The following is an 8,425-nucleotide window of genomic DNA, read 5'->3' as shown; positions in this document are numbered from 1 at the left end:
GTAGAACTTCCCCATGCTACTCTTCAGCTTGGAAGCTGCTACCAAATCTCAGCCCGTCACTACCCGTGTGATTGATATCTGCCTTCCCCTCTTCTTCATCCGTACAATTCGCATCACGAAGAGAGAAAACTATTTCGTTTCTCACTTTCTTTTTCACGATCAAACTCCCACTTTCTCTGTTCGATCATAAAAAAAGTGTTCATCATTTTTCTTATTATACTTCTAATCAGACACGATAAATAACAATTAATAATCTAACGATAATAATGCCAAGTTAAGCTCATTGACAAGAAAAAACAATTGCAGTGAGACAATAAATATACGTTCAATAACATAGGCAATTATCGTGTCAACATTTTCCCTGAAACGGCATCGCGAAAACCAGCATGCTTCAACCCCGCAGCACCCCGCCATCACCGACACTGCCAGTTTCAGGTAACGCAAGCAGCAACATCGGCGGGTTAGGTGAGTAGGCGATGGAGTACCAGCCGAGTTCTGCGGCCGTCACGTCAGAGTGACGAGTGCCTTCCCCTCCAACCTACCAAACCCATCCACCCAACGTCGGCCGCCCAACGTCACCCAACACCACCGCCACCGCCAGCCACATACCCTCGCAGAGCCCTCCGGAGGTTCCCCGGAACCGCGGAGCACCCCCTTTCACTCTTTGCTTCTCTTCGGCCTCTCTTCCTTCAACTACGGCCGACTAGTAGTCGAGGAATTCGAGTTGCTATAAATCTCCCTTGACGGGCGCGATGCCAACATGGCGAGGAAGGGGGCCGGGACATGGGTTGCGGAGAGAACTGCGAGAGCGAGGAGATGGGAGGGGTGGCGGTAGATAGGCGGCGGAATGGGGATGCTAGAAAGGGAGGGAACGCTTCTCGCCATACCAGGAATTGTAATAGTTTTGCTAGAGGGGTTAACGCGGGGGTGGTGCGAGAACACCCCCGCGAGAATAGAAAGAATCCAAAAGATCGGACGATGTGGCACTGTCTTGATGGCATTGCGGAAGCACGGGGAGGAAGGCTCCGCTTTTGTTAAGATCTGTCACTCAAGATTCGCGCGGGGACGCGAACGAACCCTTCCGCCGCGGTTTGAAAATTGTGAAAGCAATTCTCGCTGCCGCTCGTGACGTTTTCTCACTGGAAAGAATTCTATGAAGTATGTTCTTGCAATTTTTCAGAAAAAAATGATTAAGATAGCAACACGCTTGATTAATCTTACTAAATAATTAAGTTATTATGAATGCATGAAAATATGGAAATGTATAAAAAGCTTAGTAATAGTGAATTTTCTTATAGCTTGCACCGAGCGGCAGGATTCAAATACTTGTGCAATTTAAAGAGAATATTATTAACGACTTAGTAAAACTACTTTCCCTGAAATGAGTTTTTAATCTTAGAGCAATAAGAGAAATAAGGCACAAACAAATTACGCGATAAGAGAAACTGGAAGTAGACATTCTTAAGAAGCAACAAGAAGAAACTAAAACTTTCCAGGTGTCGACTACATCGTCGTCGCACGTGAACTATGAACTCGTCGGTGAGTTCATCAAGTAAGTTGGATTGAGGCAAGTCTTGTTTTCTTTGGCGCGATTTAGAAGCCCGATAAGGCCGCTCATGATTCGACTAGCGTTCTATACCTATCTCCTAATGATCCATCGTGAATGGCGAGCACCTTTAATTTACCGATGTTACATCGATAAAGACGCTATCAGCCGTGTCAAGAGTAATGCTATCTAAATTTAAATTTTCTTTGAATTTACTTTTGGAATAATGTAATTCTCTTTTTATAAATACATATAAATGTATAAATATATGCACATGTGTGCAACGTGTCAAAGAAGTCATTATTTAGAAAAAAGAAAGTTTTTTACGACATGCAAAACGAATTCAGGCAAATAGCAGGAAAAATCCTTACAGCTTTTCTAGTTATTGTGATTGACTTACGGACAAAATACTTTTGCACACAATTTTGCACGCTTTTGCTTAGCAAGGTTAACAATACTAAAAAAGAAAATGTCTTCGCCTCGATGTTTCTCTTCTAACAATTCCGAAAATCTCATACATGAAACATAATACAGAATAGTACAGAAGATCTAATTTTAGGGTATTTGAGGAATATAGAATAATACAGGCAACCATATTTTAGTTTAATAATCTTGTAGAGAGATCACAGTTAAGTAATTGTGATTTATAACGAGTCGTTAAAACATCTAAACAAATTAAATTTATTAAAATTTACTGCACTTATAGCTAAATTCAATATTTTAAATAGGTTGTTACGACATACGAGAGTTTATTTAGAATTTAATTTATAAAATGCGAAGAATAAATCAAATTTGCAATACAAATATTATTATTGCGTCGATGAATGAAATGCGTGTATCTCTCGAAAATAGTGTCCCGAGATTGCAAAGAGCATGCCTGGGAGAGCATAAATCAATTAAATTATAAATTACTATACAGAAGTTGAGCAAAACGACCACCTGTTGAAGATAGGACAAGGAAAGTAGGATGAAGGGATGAAGTGGGGTAGCTATCTCGTAAATTTTGTGCTGCTACCCACCTGCATCCACATATAGAAACGCTCACTTTTTATTTCCCTTCTCTTTTTTATCATAAGCTCTGTTTCTAAAATATCATTTTTATGTCATTCATTTTTGTAAATATCGCTCAATAAATATATTAAATTATATTCAAATCCTCAACATTTCCCTCTTCCTGGTTTTGTTACCATATAATTATTACTATATGATAAATGTAATTAGAATAATTTAAAATTTATTATTTAGATTTTGAAACTACATGAAAGTTTTGAATTTAATTTAATTTTTCTCATGTTGTAAAAATGTAATCTCTATATTTAAATAAAAATTAAGTTGTTTAGAAAACTTGCATATATTATCGAATGCAGATGTTTAATCAAGATTATTTGTACATAATTTTGCAATTATTAATCATGATCTCTTATTCATCCAATTACAACCTTTCCGCCCAATTGTTCGCTCAAGACAATATTGCCCGATAATTTTAATTATACTTTAATCGGAGCAGCGATTTCTAGCAATCCACGTCATTTGAAACTTGTTAATATTTCAACTCTAAAGCGGATTTGGTAGATAAGCGTATAATTGGGAATGCGAGGAAAGTAGTAGGTAGGGACATTGAGAGCTGCCAGGGATGATTAATTCTTGTCGGAAAGCGCTAGACCCTTTGGAACTCGGTTGTAACGTCCCCACCATCCTCGCTTTTCCCATTCCACAGTGGTCCTCCTCGCTCTTCATACAACCACCTCATTCCTCTCGCGCACTCAACCCTCTGAACCTCTCTTACCACCGGCAGACTTTCTCGTTTCGTTTGTTCTCCGCCCGTGTCATTCGTTATTACATCGTAGAAACTCGCGGATATTTGGAATTCCAAGTGACGTCTAAAGGGAGCCGGTGCTTTAACCGATAACTCGGTTTCTTACCTTAAAGAAAACCATGTCCGACGCTACTTTTGTTAATATCCTCAATTGAACACTTGCCTAGCATATTGACTGTTATATTGATTGTTAAAATATTCATAATCGCTCCATATATTCTCTGTATATTTTAATAATCAAAAAAATTTAACATTGATTAAACATAAAGTTTTATTCGCACTTAGCTATAATCTTCGAAGATATATCGTACATGTAAAAAATATATAATAATCTAATAAAATCAAAGCCACAAAATAACCATTAATGCTCACGTTATAAGGTATTTATCTCTCATATATTTTCCAGCAAATTATTTTTCGCACTAATTATGATTTTCAGCATTTCAGATCCTATTCACGAAAAATTTATAAAAAACTTAAATAAAAATTCGATACTCATGTTTATCACGAGCAATAGTATAAAAGTAGCTCCAGAATCCGTTTCATCTCAAATTCGAGCTCATCCGGTGGCCCGATCTTGCAAGAACCGTAGAAGCACGCGTCCGATATCGGTTGCATTTGCATAAGGCTATCGTCTTTCCTTTGTTGCGGACTCGCCTCCCACGTACGTGGCGAGGCTGTCACTCAGAGTTTCTCAGGACTCTCCTCAGTCTCTTCTCTCGCATCGGCCGCGGATCACTACTCCTCTCTATCTTCCCTCGGCATTTCCTCCTCCTTTCTCCTTTTTTCTCGATTTCAAACCTCCCCGCAGCATGCAAGCACCTACACCCTTTCGTTCGCTACCTTGCCTGGCATTCCTGCATACTATTACACGGGGCTGGGCTTACACATTACGTCTTCTGTAATGCTCGCTTACTTGTTTCAAGTGAAGCCACGCTTTGTCGAATATTCCGTGAATTTTCGAAATATTTCACGGGATGCTACAAGAAATATTAAGAATCGGCCATCACTTGTATGTATTTCAAAAAATAGTTACTTTATTTCAAGCAAGCATTATGCAAAAAATATCATTGACGTGTATCAGAAATTAATTAATCGTATCAATACCAATCATTAAATTAAAAGAATTAGGCAATCGATTCGGAAAAGATTTATATAAATTAAAATGTCATATTAAATGCGTTGAAAAATATGATTGTTAATCATCTCGAAAGCTATACATTTATTGCCCAATAAATCATACATAATACTATATTTTTTATCTCACTTGTTTGCCAATATATTTCAGTTTGATTAATTACGCTGGATATTTTGTAAATCTCATTATCATTCTCTTAATTACACAAAATTCGAAATTTGAATCCTCAAATCAAGAGCTATGCAACATTTGTCTTCCTTGTCTTACATTCGTCGTATGAAACATCGATAGAACTTACTGGGTGTCAAGATGAGAATCTAGATATCCCAGTGCGATAGCCGAGACATTTCGGGCGATCACGAATGGACGTGCGTATAAAACATAGAGGCGGCAGTCCCGTAACTCAGGGTGTTTCACGAGCGCGCGATATTCCGCACTCTTCGAATAGCCGTTCTCTTCTTGCGGAGATGTTCGGTGGTTCCGGCGAGTCGCCTAACTGGGGATGGAATGGAACGTGCTCGGTGGACACGGGACAAGAATGGAGGCCGCATTAATAAAACATTAAGGTTTTGTAGACGATGTATCGATGTAGTGTTTATATTATCTTCTTTGATGTCGACATGTGAATTGGACAGATTTGTTATTCAGACTCCGTACATAAAAGTGCTGAAGTCTTGCTCCGCTCCGTTTGTGGACAGGGCGGGTATCGACGACGACGACTCGGACATCGACGGACAGACATACGGACAGACGGACGGACGGACGGACAGACGGACGGACAGACGGAACGAACGTTAGCGCAGATGGATAAACGCGAAGCCTGTTTCAAGTTTGCGCTCCTGGATCCCTGCCACGCTTGTCAGTCAATATTCAGAGAAGGGAGCGAAGGGAGGGAGTCTTATCCGTACGCAGATAGTTTACTCGTTCCTTCCTGTCGATGTATTTTCAAAAGCGAATACATCCTGCATTTGAAATATTTTTCCATTTCTCTTTCGCGAAAGGGAGAGAGAGAGAGAGAAATATGAAATATATCTCCAAGTGAGATAAATTCTTATGGAGAAAAAAATATAATTCCTATAAAAAAAAAAAAAATCTCATAGCAACGAGGCCTCTTTCACGACTCGGCGGTCTCCGGACTTGGTCTTTCGCCACTAAATGTTTCCGTGTCGAATTATACCCGACATGATTGCTCGATAAATCCCGCACCTTGAACAAGACTTAATTTCACAATAGACGACCCACGCGCACTCATTTCTCGGAGCCGCGTGGTATCGACATTCTTCGCGATGTCGTGCTCGGAGCCCCGCGATTCCCTCTCTTTCCCCTCCCCTCTTTCCCCCTGCCCTCCCTCTCCTCTGCTCGCCGCACAGTACCGTGATCCCGAACCTTGACTCTTCATTAATCACCTCGTGGTATCAATGACTGACTGAGTGACTGACGGCAGGCGAGAGGTATTATATACCTACGGTGTTCGCGCGAATGCTGATGCTCGTCGTGGGGATCTTTCTCGTCTTTGATAGACTGACGAGAGAGGCTTGTCTGAAAACTTTCTTGCACTTTCTCCTTTCCATTTTACATTGAGCTTAATAGCTTATTCAAGAAAATTGCGTTTCCTTGTAAGTCTCATCGTGTCGACTCTCGATGCGAAACAATATTTATCCTGTTATGTGCGTTGATCGAGTAAACAATTGGATTGTTGATCGCGATTAATCGCGATAAACGCGAAATTGGCCGCTATACGCGATGAAACATGCGGATAAATATAGCGAGCGAATCAATTATCGCGATGCCGAGGCACGTATTCGAACTCGCCTGGTTCAATCTAGACTTCCATTTTCCGAAGAGCAGAAAGGTTCAATTTAATCGTGACCTTACGGGTAGACTGGCGCCACGTTTACTCTTCATTTATACGGTACTCCGTTACGGACTATACATCCAAAGTCACGGTTACCTTCCCGCAATCCTTGACAAAGGTGCACGAGTCTACGAGCCAATCGAATACGCGGCGTCATCGTCGGTAGCTTAGTACGATCTTAGTCGTTCGAGTAAGTCCTGTGACGGATCATGACTTGCGTTAAGTCCTGTCTTCTCTTGTTTTCTTGTTACACGACTCCTGTCTGCTTCGGTAGTTTTCGAGGGTGTGACTCTGCTTTATCACACACACACGACCCTCTGCTGCCGATACGCGATCTTTATCGGCGCCTTCAGATTGAATAAAATGTCAACTGACCATGGCTGAGCGTACAGTCTACGAATATAAGTTCACGTCACGCTTAAAATCTTTGCCCGCGACGTTAATTAATTTACGTAATAAATATGAGATGTTAATATACGATATGATAAATATGTAGATATTATTTATTATTTATAAGTAAATATTATTAATGTACGTAATAAATGTAAAGTCAAAATTTGCAAACTTTAAACGGTTACATTTAATTTAAATATCATTCGATATCGATTTGCATTTTTGTTATTATTGAAATTTTATTAAAAATTTAATTAAGAGCTAAATTTAATTAATCTAAATTAAGCTAAATTTTTCGAAAACTTACGTAATAATGTCAAGACAAAGTAGAAGCTTATGTTAAAAAGTACTTACGATACATAACGTAATATTGCTCTTCATTAGTAGTAGATTGTTCTTCGTGGTTGCATTAATTTCGAGACCTTCAATACTTAGATTCTCTTCAATGTTTAATGATTGACTGAATAAAATTTCTTCTCACGCTTATGTTAATACGACTCCACCTCCAGGGGATCTGACCTCGCATCAATTAGACGTTATAAACAAATAATGTGTCGATTAATCTACCATAGACGTACGAGCATATATCGATCAAGCATTGCGTCAAATTACAAAAAGAAAGAGTGCTTTGGAAAGTTTATTCTTCTCTTTTAAATATCGTTACCATGGAACAATTTTAAACCAATTAAAAAGAGATAAATATACTACTAACACTTTGCCGCTTTCTTTCTAATTTTAAACGCTCAATTAAAATTATTTTATTTGGTGAATCTTTCAATATTGAAAAGACGCACATAAATAGTTTTCTCAAGAAAATAAGTTCGCTTAAATAGAGCATATTATTTCGTATTTATCCTCGGGACGAAATAAAATCTCGTATAGATCTGTTAGAGGACAATACAAATGTAAACACTGTTTACATTCCGCGTTGGCGCGACCGTGAACGCTGGAGTGGGAGTTGTTACGTATGTACTTTTTTGTAGAAAGCTTACTCAGTCAATTTCTAACCTTTGATAGAAGAGAATCTACATGACGATCGAAATTAAAGTGCCAAAGAGAATCTGCCTCGGAGAGTAACATGTGCAAATGTTACGAGAGAGCATCTTCTAACACAGGTACGCCTAATGATCCGTATTGGTTTTAATATTATTAGACCTTTCTAAGAAAAGAACGCGTCAAATTTTATTCCGTTAAATAAGAGAGAAGTTCAACTATATATAAATTTATCGAAACAATATACGTTAATTAAAATAATGAAATGTATTGTATTAGTAAACTATCTCGGCCAGAGATAACCTCGACTTGCCATCGCGCAACCTTTTAACGTTATCGTGTTTTATGTTTGAGCAATACATTTCAGTATAAAGTACGCGCGTCAAAAATTATCATATCGACAATTATAAATACAATAATTATCGCGCCGTTTGCTTCTCATGCGCGATGCTTTCTCCTCGTTATAGCCATTAATGTAATTAAAATTTTATTTAATGAAAAAGATTTCTTTCGTATATCGTATATCGACCAATATTTCCCTAGTATCTCGTAGGTTTCAGAAAGAAATAAGCATCGATGATATTTCTGTACGTCATACCATTTAATAATTACAATTTAAATTATATAATTAGACGACCTTACACGTAGGGTGCTCTAGGTTACGTAGATGTAATAAGTAAGTAT

The sequence above is a fragment of the Camponotus floridanus genome, unplaced genomic scaffold, assembly GCF_003227725.1.
Source record: "Camponotus floridanus strain SB8 unplaced genomic scaffold, Cflo_v7.5 scaffold31, whole genome shotgun sequence".
NCBI lineage: Eukaryota > Metazoa > Arthropoda > Insecta > Hymenoptera > Formicidae > Camponotus > Camponotus floridanus.
The sequence above is the reverse complement of the archived record's forward strand: the minus strand, read 5'-3'. Positions refer to the sequence as shown.